Source organism: Macaca fascicularis, chromosome 19, assembly GCF_037993035.2.
Source record: "Macaca fascicularis isolate 582-1 chromosome 19, T2T-MFA8v1.1".
Classification (NCBI taxonomy): domain Eukaryota; kingdom Metazoa; phylum Chordata; class Mammalia; order Primates; family Cercopithecidae; genus Macaca; species Macaca fascicularis.
The window spans coordinates 10,258,739-10,267,271 of NC_088393.1; the positions used below are offsets into that span (position 1 = coordinate 10,258,739).

Below are 8,533 nucleotides of genomic sequence, written 5' to 3' on the forward strand. Positions count from 1 at the left end.
GATAGGACGCACCCCAGAGGATGCTCCTCCAAAGCTAATCCCAGGCGGGCTCGGTGGCCTTCCAGCACTTTGGGAGGCAGGTGGATAGCTTGAGTCCAATAGTTTCAGACCAGCCTGAGCAAAACAGCAAGACTGTCTTTTTTTTTCTTTTTTTGAGACAGAGTTTCGCTCTTGTTGCCCAGGCCCGCACTCGGCTGGACCCTGTCTCTATTAAAATATATATATATGGCCAGGCGCCGTGGCTCATGCCTGTAATCCCCGCACTTTGGGAGGCCGAGGCGGGCAGATCACCTGAGGTCGGGAGTTTGACACCTGCCTGGCCAACGTGGTGAAACCCCGTCTCTACTAAAAATGCAAAAATTAGCTGGGTGTGGTGGCGGGCGCCTGTAATCTCAGCTACTCAGGAGGCTGAAGCAGGAGAATCGCTTGAACTCGGGAGGCGGAGGTTGCGGTGAGCCGAGATTGTGCCACTGCACTCCAGTCTGGGGGACAAGAGCGAGGCTTGGTCTCAAAAAAAATATGTGTGTGTGTGTGTGTGTGTGTCTATGTAAAGCTTTTTTGTATGCCACTCCTCATGTTCCTGGAGCCTTTCCATGAATCTTCCATATTGATAAACCTGCCAGTGATAGACCAGTGAATGGCATGGTCTATCTCTTCTATTCAGTCATTCTTTCTGTGTGCCTTTGTTTTTTCTTTTCTTTCTTTTTTTTTTTCTTTTCAGACAGAGTCTCCCTCTGTCCCCCAGGCTGGAGTGCAATGGTGCAGTCTCGTCTCACTGCAAGCTCCGCCTCCCGGGTTCACGCCATTCTCCTGCCTCAGCCTCCCGAATACCTGGGACTACAGGCGCCCGCCACCACACCAGGCTAATTTTTTTGTGTTTTTAGTAGAGACAGGGTTTCACTGTGTTAGCCAGGATGGTCTCAATCTCCTGACCTCGTGATCTACCCGCCTCGGCCTCCCAAAGTGCTGGGATTACAGGCGTGAGCCACCGCACCCAGCATATTTTTTCATTCTTTATTTTATAGAACCTCCTGTTTCCATTGTGTTTTCTTTTTACTTTTTTTTTTTTTTTTTTGAGACAAAGTCTCACTCTGTCGCCCGGGCTGGAGCAGTGGCGTGATCTCAGCTCACTACAACCTCCGTCTCCGGGGTGCAAGCGATTCTCCTGCCTCAGCCTCCCAAGTAGCTGGGATTACAGGTGGCTGCCACTACACCCAGCTAATGTTTTCTATTTTAGTAGAGAGGGTGTTTCACCATGTTGGCCAGGCTGGTCTCAAACTCCTGACCTTGTGATTCGCGTAACTCAGCCAGGCAGGACGCTGGGAGTATAGGTGAAGGGGGCCAGCCCCTACACACCTGTGGGTGTTTCTCATCAGGTGGGACAAGAGACTGAGAAAATAAATAATACACAAAGTATAGAGAAAGAACAATGGACCCAGGGGACCGTCACTCAGCATCTGGAGGACCCGCACCAGCACTGGTCTCTCAGTTCCCTCAGTATTTATTTATTTATTTATTTATTTATTTTTTATTTTTTATTTTTTTTTTGAGACGGAGTCTCGCTTTGTCGCCCAGGCTGGAGTGCAGTGGCCGGATCTCAGCTCACTGCAAGCTCCGCCTCCCGGGTTTACGCCATTCTCCCGCCTCAGCCTCCCGAGTAGCTGGGACTATAGGCGCCCACCACCTCGCCCGGCTAGTTTTTTGTATTTTTAGTAGAGACGGGGTTTCACCATATTAGCCAGGATGGTCTCGATCTCCTGACCTCGTGATCCGCCCGTCTCGGCCTCCCAAAGTGCTTGGATTACAGGCTTGAGCCACCGCGCCCGGCCCCCTCAGTATTTATTGATTACCATTTTCACTATCTCAGTAAGGGGAATGCGGGAGGAGAATAGGATGATAGTGGGGAGAAGGTCAGCAAGAAAACATGTGAGCAAAGGAATCTGTGTCACAAATAAGTTCAAGGGAAGGTACTATCCCTGGATGGGCACGTAGGCCAGATTTATGCTTCTCTCCACCCAAATATCTCAGTGTAGTAAAGAATAACAGAGCAGCGTTGCCACCAGCATGTCTCGCCTCTATCCACAACGCAGTTTTCTCCTATCTCAGAATAGAACAAATGTACAATCGAGTTTTATTTTTTATTTATTTATTTTTTTTGAGACGGAGTCTCGCTCTGTCACCCAGGCTGGAGTGCGGTGGCCGGATCTCAGCTCACTGCAAGCTCCGCCTCCCGGGTTGACGCCATCCTCCTGCCTCAGCCTCCCGAGTAGCTGGGACTATAGGCGCCCGCCACCTCGCCCGGCTAGTTTTTTGTATTTTTTAGTAGAGACGGGGTTTCACCGTGTTAGCCAGGATGGTCTCGATCTCCTGACCTCGTGATCCGCCCGTCTCGGCCTCCCAAAGTGCTGGGATTACAGGCGTGAGCCACCGCGCCCCGCCCAATCGAGTTTTATACCAAGACATTCCATTCCCAGGGGCATGCAGGAGACAGAGGCCTTCCTCTTTTACTAATCCTACTCAGCACAGACCCTTCATGGATGTCAAGCTGGGGGACAGTCAGGTCTTTCCCGTCCCACGAGGCCATATCTCAGGCTGTCTCAGTGGGGAGAAATGTTGGACAATACCCGGCTTTCCTGGGCAGAGGTCCCTGTGGCTTTTCGCAGTGCATGGTGCCCCTGGTTAACCGAGAATGGAGAATGGCGATGACTTTTACCCAGCATACTGCCTGTAAACATACTGTTAACAAGGTACATCCTGCACAGCCCTAGATCCCTTAAACCTTGATTCCATACAAAATATGTTTCTGTGAGCACAAGGTTGGAGCTAAAGTTACAGATTAACAGCATCTCAAGGCAAAACAATTGTTCAGGGTACAGATCAAAATGGAGTTTCTTATGTCTTCCTTTTCTACATAGACACATTAACAGTCTGATCTCTCTTTTCCCTACAATAGGCATGAGCAACTGCGCATGGGCACATTTTCAATCAAATAATACTTTTCTATATAAATCTTGATTTTTTTTTTTTTGTCTTCATCAGGTACGTATTTCTGGCTGGGCACGTTGGCTCATGCCTGTAATCCCAGCACTTTGGGAGGCCAATATGGGAGGATCGTTTGAGGCCAGGAGTTGGAGACCAGCCTGAGCAACACAGCAAAAACTTTTTTTAAAAAAAATTCCTTTTTTCTTTTTTCTTTTTGAGATGGAGTCTCGCTCTGTTGCCCAGGCTGGAGTCCACTGGCACAATCTTGGCTCACTGCAACCTCTGCTCCCTGGTTCAAGAGATTCTTCTGTCTCAGCCTCCCGAGTACCTGGGACTACAAGCCCATGCCACGATGCCCAGCTAATTTTTGTATTATTAGTAGAGACATGGTTTCACCATATTGGCCTGGCTGGTCTCGAACTCCTGACCTCATGATCCGCCCGCTTGGGCCTCCCAACATGCTGGGATTACAAGCGTGAGCCACTACGCCTGGCCAAAAATATGTATTTCTATTGTTATTTTTCTGATCTTACCACATGGGCCAGGACCACATTTCCTACGTTGTAAAATAGCACTAATACCAGACATTCTCCCCAAGCTTATTCAGAAAATGTAACATAATCCCAATTAAAATACCAAGTTTTTCTGGAGTTAGGTACATTGATACTAAAAGTTTATATGGAAGAAGAAAATCTAATAATAAGCAAGAAAACAAAAACAAGGCCGGGCACTGTGGCTCATGCCTGTAATCACAGCACTTTGGGAGGCTGAGGCAGGCAGATCACAAGGTCAGGAGATCAAGACCATCCTGGCCAACATGGTGAAACCATGTCTCTACTAAAAATACAAAAATTAGCTGGTCATGGTGGCACATGCCTGTAGTCCCAACTACTCGGGAGGCTGAGGCAGGATAATCACTTGAACCCGGGAGGCGGAGGTTGCAGTGAGCTGAGATCACGCCATTGCACCCCAGCCTGGGACAGAGGGAGACTGTGTCAAAAAAAAAAAAAAAAAAGAGAAAGAAAACAAAAACAAAAGCAATAATGAGCAACAGATATTAAAACATACTATTGACAGTTTTCACCCAAGACAAATAATTAAATTATTTTAAAATAAATAAAAAAATACTATAAAGTCTCTATAATTAAAACTATGTGGTACTAGTGCATGAAGCAGAAACAGACTAATAAAATATCTATAAATAGACCCAAGAACATGTAGAAATTTGGTTCATAAATGTGGTATTTTGCTGGGTGTGGTAGCTCACCCCTGTAATACTAGCACTTTGGTAAGTCAAGGCAGGAGGATCGCTTGAGATCAGGAGTTCAAAACCAGCCTGGCCAACATGGTGAAACCTCGTCTCTACTAAAAATACAAAAAATAGGCTTGGCACAGTGGCTCACACTTGTAATCCCAGTACTTTGAGAGGCCGAGGTGGGCGAAGCACCTGAGGTCGGGAGTTCGAGACCAGCCTGACCAACATGGAGAAACCCCATCTCTACTAAAAATACAAAAGTAACCGGGTGTGGTGTCACGTGCCTGTAATCCCACCTACTCGGGAGGCTGAGGCAGGAGAATCGCTTCAACCCAGGAAGCAGAGGTTGTAGTGAGCTGAGATTGCGCCATTGCACTCTAGCCTGGGCAACAAGAGTGAAACTCCGTCTAAAAAAAAAAAAGGTGTTGTTTCAGATCGATAGACTAAAAAATGCCATTTGTAATGTAAAGTCTAAGACAGTTGGTTAGCCATCAGAGAAAAGATGAAATTAAATCTATACTTCACAGCATATACAACAATATACTCCAAGTGGACTAGTGATCTAAATGTGAAAAATAAAACCATACTTGTATGTAAGGTGTTCAAGTTATTTCTTGGATGAGTAAGGAAAAAGATGTAACTACAAGGCAGCAATAGCATACAAGCTTTACTTGGGATGTGCTTTGACAGGTTAGCAGTGGGGGAGGGAGCAAACAGCAAGAGAGTATTCACAGGCTTCTACCTGCGGGTCGCTTCTCAGAAAGGGTGGAAAGGAAGAGAGACTCCCGGAGGAGAAAGGGAATCAAAGAGGGTGCTTATAAATAAATAAATGATGATACTCACCAGACTGGCAGCATATCTTCCAGTTAAAAAGCTCTGGCCGGGCGCGGTGGCTCAAGCCTGTAATCCCAGCACTTTGGGAAGCCGAGACGGGTGGATCACGAGGTCAGGAGATCGAGACCATCCTGGCTAACACGGTGAAACCCCGTCTCTACTAAAAAATACAAAAAACTAGCCGGGCGAGGTGGCGGGCGCCTGTAGTCCCAGCTACTCGGGAGGCTGAGGCAGGAGAATGGCGTGAACCCGGGAGGCTGAGGCAGGAGAATGGCATGAACCCGGGAGGCGGAGCTTGCAGTGAGCCAAGATGGTGCCATTGAACTCCAGCCTGGGCGACAGAGCGAGACTCCGTCTCAAAAAAAAAAAAAAAAAAGAAAAGCTCTGAAGGGCCACCGAGGTGGCTCACGCCTATAATCCCAGCACTTTGGGAGAGCAGCGGGGCGGATCACGAGGACAGGTGTTCAAGACCAGCCTGACCAAAATGGTGAAACCCCATCTCTACTAAAAAATACAAAAATTAAGGCCAGGCTAGGTGGCTCAAGCCTGTAATCCCAGCACTTTGGGAGGCCGAGACGGGCGGATCACAAGGTCAGGAGATCGAGACCATCCTGGCTAACCCGGTGAAACCCCGTCTCTACTAAAAAATACAAAAAACTAGCCAGGCGAGGTGGCGGGCGCCTGTAGTCCCAGCTACTCGGGAGGCTGAGGCCGGAGAATGGCGTGAACCCGGGAGGCGGAGCTTGCAGTGAGCTGAGATCCGGCCACTGCACTCCAGCCTGGGCGACAGAGTGAGACTCCGTCTCAAAAAAAAAAAAAAAAAAAAAAACAAAAATTAGCTGGGCATGGTGGCGTGTGCCTGTAATCCCAGCGACTCAGAAAGCTGAGGCAGGAGAATCAGTCGAAGCTGGGAGCTGGAAGTTGCAGTGAGTTGAGATCTTGCCACTGCACTCCAGCCTGGGCAACAGAGTGAGACTCCGTCTCAAAAAAACAAACAAACAAAAATACAAAAACAAAAACAAAACAAATAAAAAATAAAAAGCTCTGTAGGACAGCAGGGGGATGGGGTTTTCAAAGAAGGTACACTCAAAATGGCTAAAAATAAGCTCATTCAGTCTATGTTTCAAACAATCAAGTGTGTTAACATTGCAGTTGGGCAGGGATTGGCTATTGTGAATACTAGTGAGATAAACATTGGTGTACAAATATTTCTTTGAGCACCTGCTCTCAACACTTTTGGATATATATGCCAAAGTGGAATGTCTGGATCATATGGTAATTCTGTTTAATTTGTTTGTTTGTTTGAGATAGGGTCTCACTCTGTTGTCTAGGCTGGAATGCAGTGACATGATCATGGATCACTGCAGTCCTTAACCTACTGAACTCAGGTAATCCTCCCACCTTAGCCTCTCAAGTAGCAGGGATTACAAGTGCATGCCACCACCATGCTTGGCTGAATTAAAAAAATGTTTTTGTAAAGATGAAATCTCACCATATGCCCAGGCTGGTCTTGAACTCCTAGTCTCAAGGAATCCCCTGCCCTGAGCCTCCCAAAGTGCTGGGATTACAGGTGTGAGACATCACATCCAGCATGGTTTTGGTTTTCATTTTCATGATGTTTAGTGATGTTGAGCATCTTTTCGTGAGCATCATTTCCTGTGCTTATTGGCCATCTGTGTATCTTCTTTGGTGATACTATTCAAGTCCTTTTTCTGTATTTGAATTGGGTTTTGTTGTTGTTACTCTTGGGTTCTAGAAATTTTAAAAAGAAACTCTGAATATTTGTTTCCAGTCAGATACAGGACTTGCAAATATTTTCTCCCATTTGTAGATTGTCTTTCCACTCTCTTGTTATTATGCTTTGAAGCATAAAATTTGTATTGATTAGGTTTAACTCATAATTTTTCTTGTGTTGCCTGTATGGTTGATGACATAACTAAGAAGTCATTTCCAATTCCAATATCATGAAGCTTTCTCACCTATGTTTCCTTCTAATAGTTTTCCAGCTCTAGCTCTTACACTACACTTAGGTTTTTGATCCATTTTTTAAAAATCATGCCACATTATTATTAAGACAGAGGCTTGCTCTGTCGCCCAGGCTGGAGTGCAGTGGCACGATCTCAGCTCGCTGCAACCTCTGCCTTCCAGGTTCAAGTGATTCTCCTGCCTCAGCCTCCTGAGTAGCTGGGATTACAGGTGCACGCCACCATGCCCGGCTACTTTTTGTATTTCTTTTTAGTAAAGACAGGGCTTCACCATGTTGGTCAGGCTGGTCTCAAACACCTGACCTCATGATCCACCCACCTTGGCCTCCCAAAGTGCTGGGATTACAGGCGCATGCCACCACGCCTGGCTACTTTTTGTATTTCTTTGTAGTAGGGACAGGACTTCACCATGTTGGTCAGGCTGGTCTTGAACACCTGACCTCGTGATCCACCCACCTCGGCCTCCCAAAGTGCTGGGATTACAGGAGTGAGCCACTGTGCCCAGCCATGCCACATTATTTTAAATTACATATGAAGATCTAAAATGTCACTCGGGGACCATTTCATCCACTCAAGACTCTGTTTGGCCACCAGTCTTTTGTCTATCTCTTCTGCAATGGTGAGGCGGATACCCTTTCCTTGGGGAAGAGAAATCCGTGGTCTGTGGCCCTTGCCAGTGACAAAAATGTTGGAAAGTAGAGTGGCAAAGCTGTTGCCATTGGCATCTTTCACGTGAACCACGTTGAAAGATCGAGGGTGCTACTCTGTTGTTGATCATGTCCATTCTTCCCAGGTTACCACTTCCAGTCAGCATACACAGGTTACCAGTGTCAATCTTGATGAAATCAGTAATCTTGCCAGTCTCCAAATTAATGTGAATGGTATCATTCACCTTGATACAGGGATCAGGGTAGCAGATGGCGTGAGCATCATGAGTCAGCAGATGAGGGATTCCTTTTGTGCCCACAAAGATTCTTCTCAGTTTGCACAACTTGTACTTGACTTCCTCAGGTGTAGTACGTTGTACAGCAAAGTGACCCTTGGTGTCACAGGTCAGATGGAAATTCTCTCCCATCTTGTCAATGTTGATAACATCCATGAATCCAGTGGGGTATGTTATATCAGTTCGGACCTTGCCATCGATCTTAATGAACGGCTGCATGAAAATCTTCTTTACTTCATCTCCTGTCAGGGCATACTTAAGTCTGTTCCTTAGGAAAATGATGAGGGGGAGACAATTTCTCAACTTGTGGGAACCGGTGGATGGATGAGGAACAAACACACTGGTCAATTTATGCAACATTCAATGCTTTGGAGCTGCTATCCCCTTCAGATGCTTCTTGGGACCACAGGCCATGGCTGCGTTAGGCAAGGAAAGCGCTCTTGATCCTTTTTTTTTTTTGAGACGAAGTTTTGCTCTTGTTGCCCAGGTTGGAGTGCAAGGCGCTATCTCAGCTCACTGCAACCTCCGCCTCCC

At 46.7% G+C, this 8,533-nt stretch overlaps 1 pseudogene; it reads right to left on the minus strand.

Annotated features, from left to right (window-relative positions):
* Positions 1-7,571: 7,571 nt before the first annotated feature.
* Positions 7,572-8,434, minus strand: LOC135968512 (small ribosomal subunit protein eS4, X isoform-like; annotated as a pseudogene).
* Between the last annotated feature and the right edge of the window lie 99 nt (positions 8,435-8,533).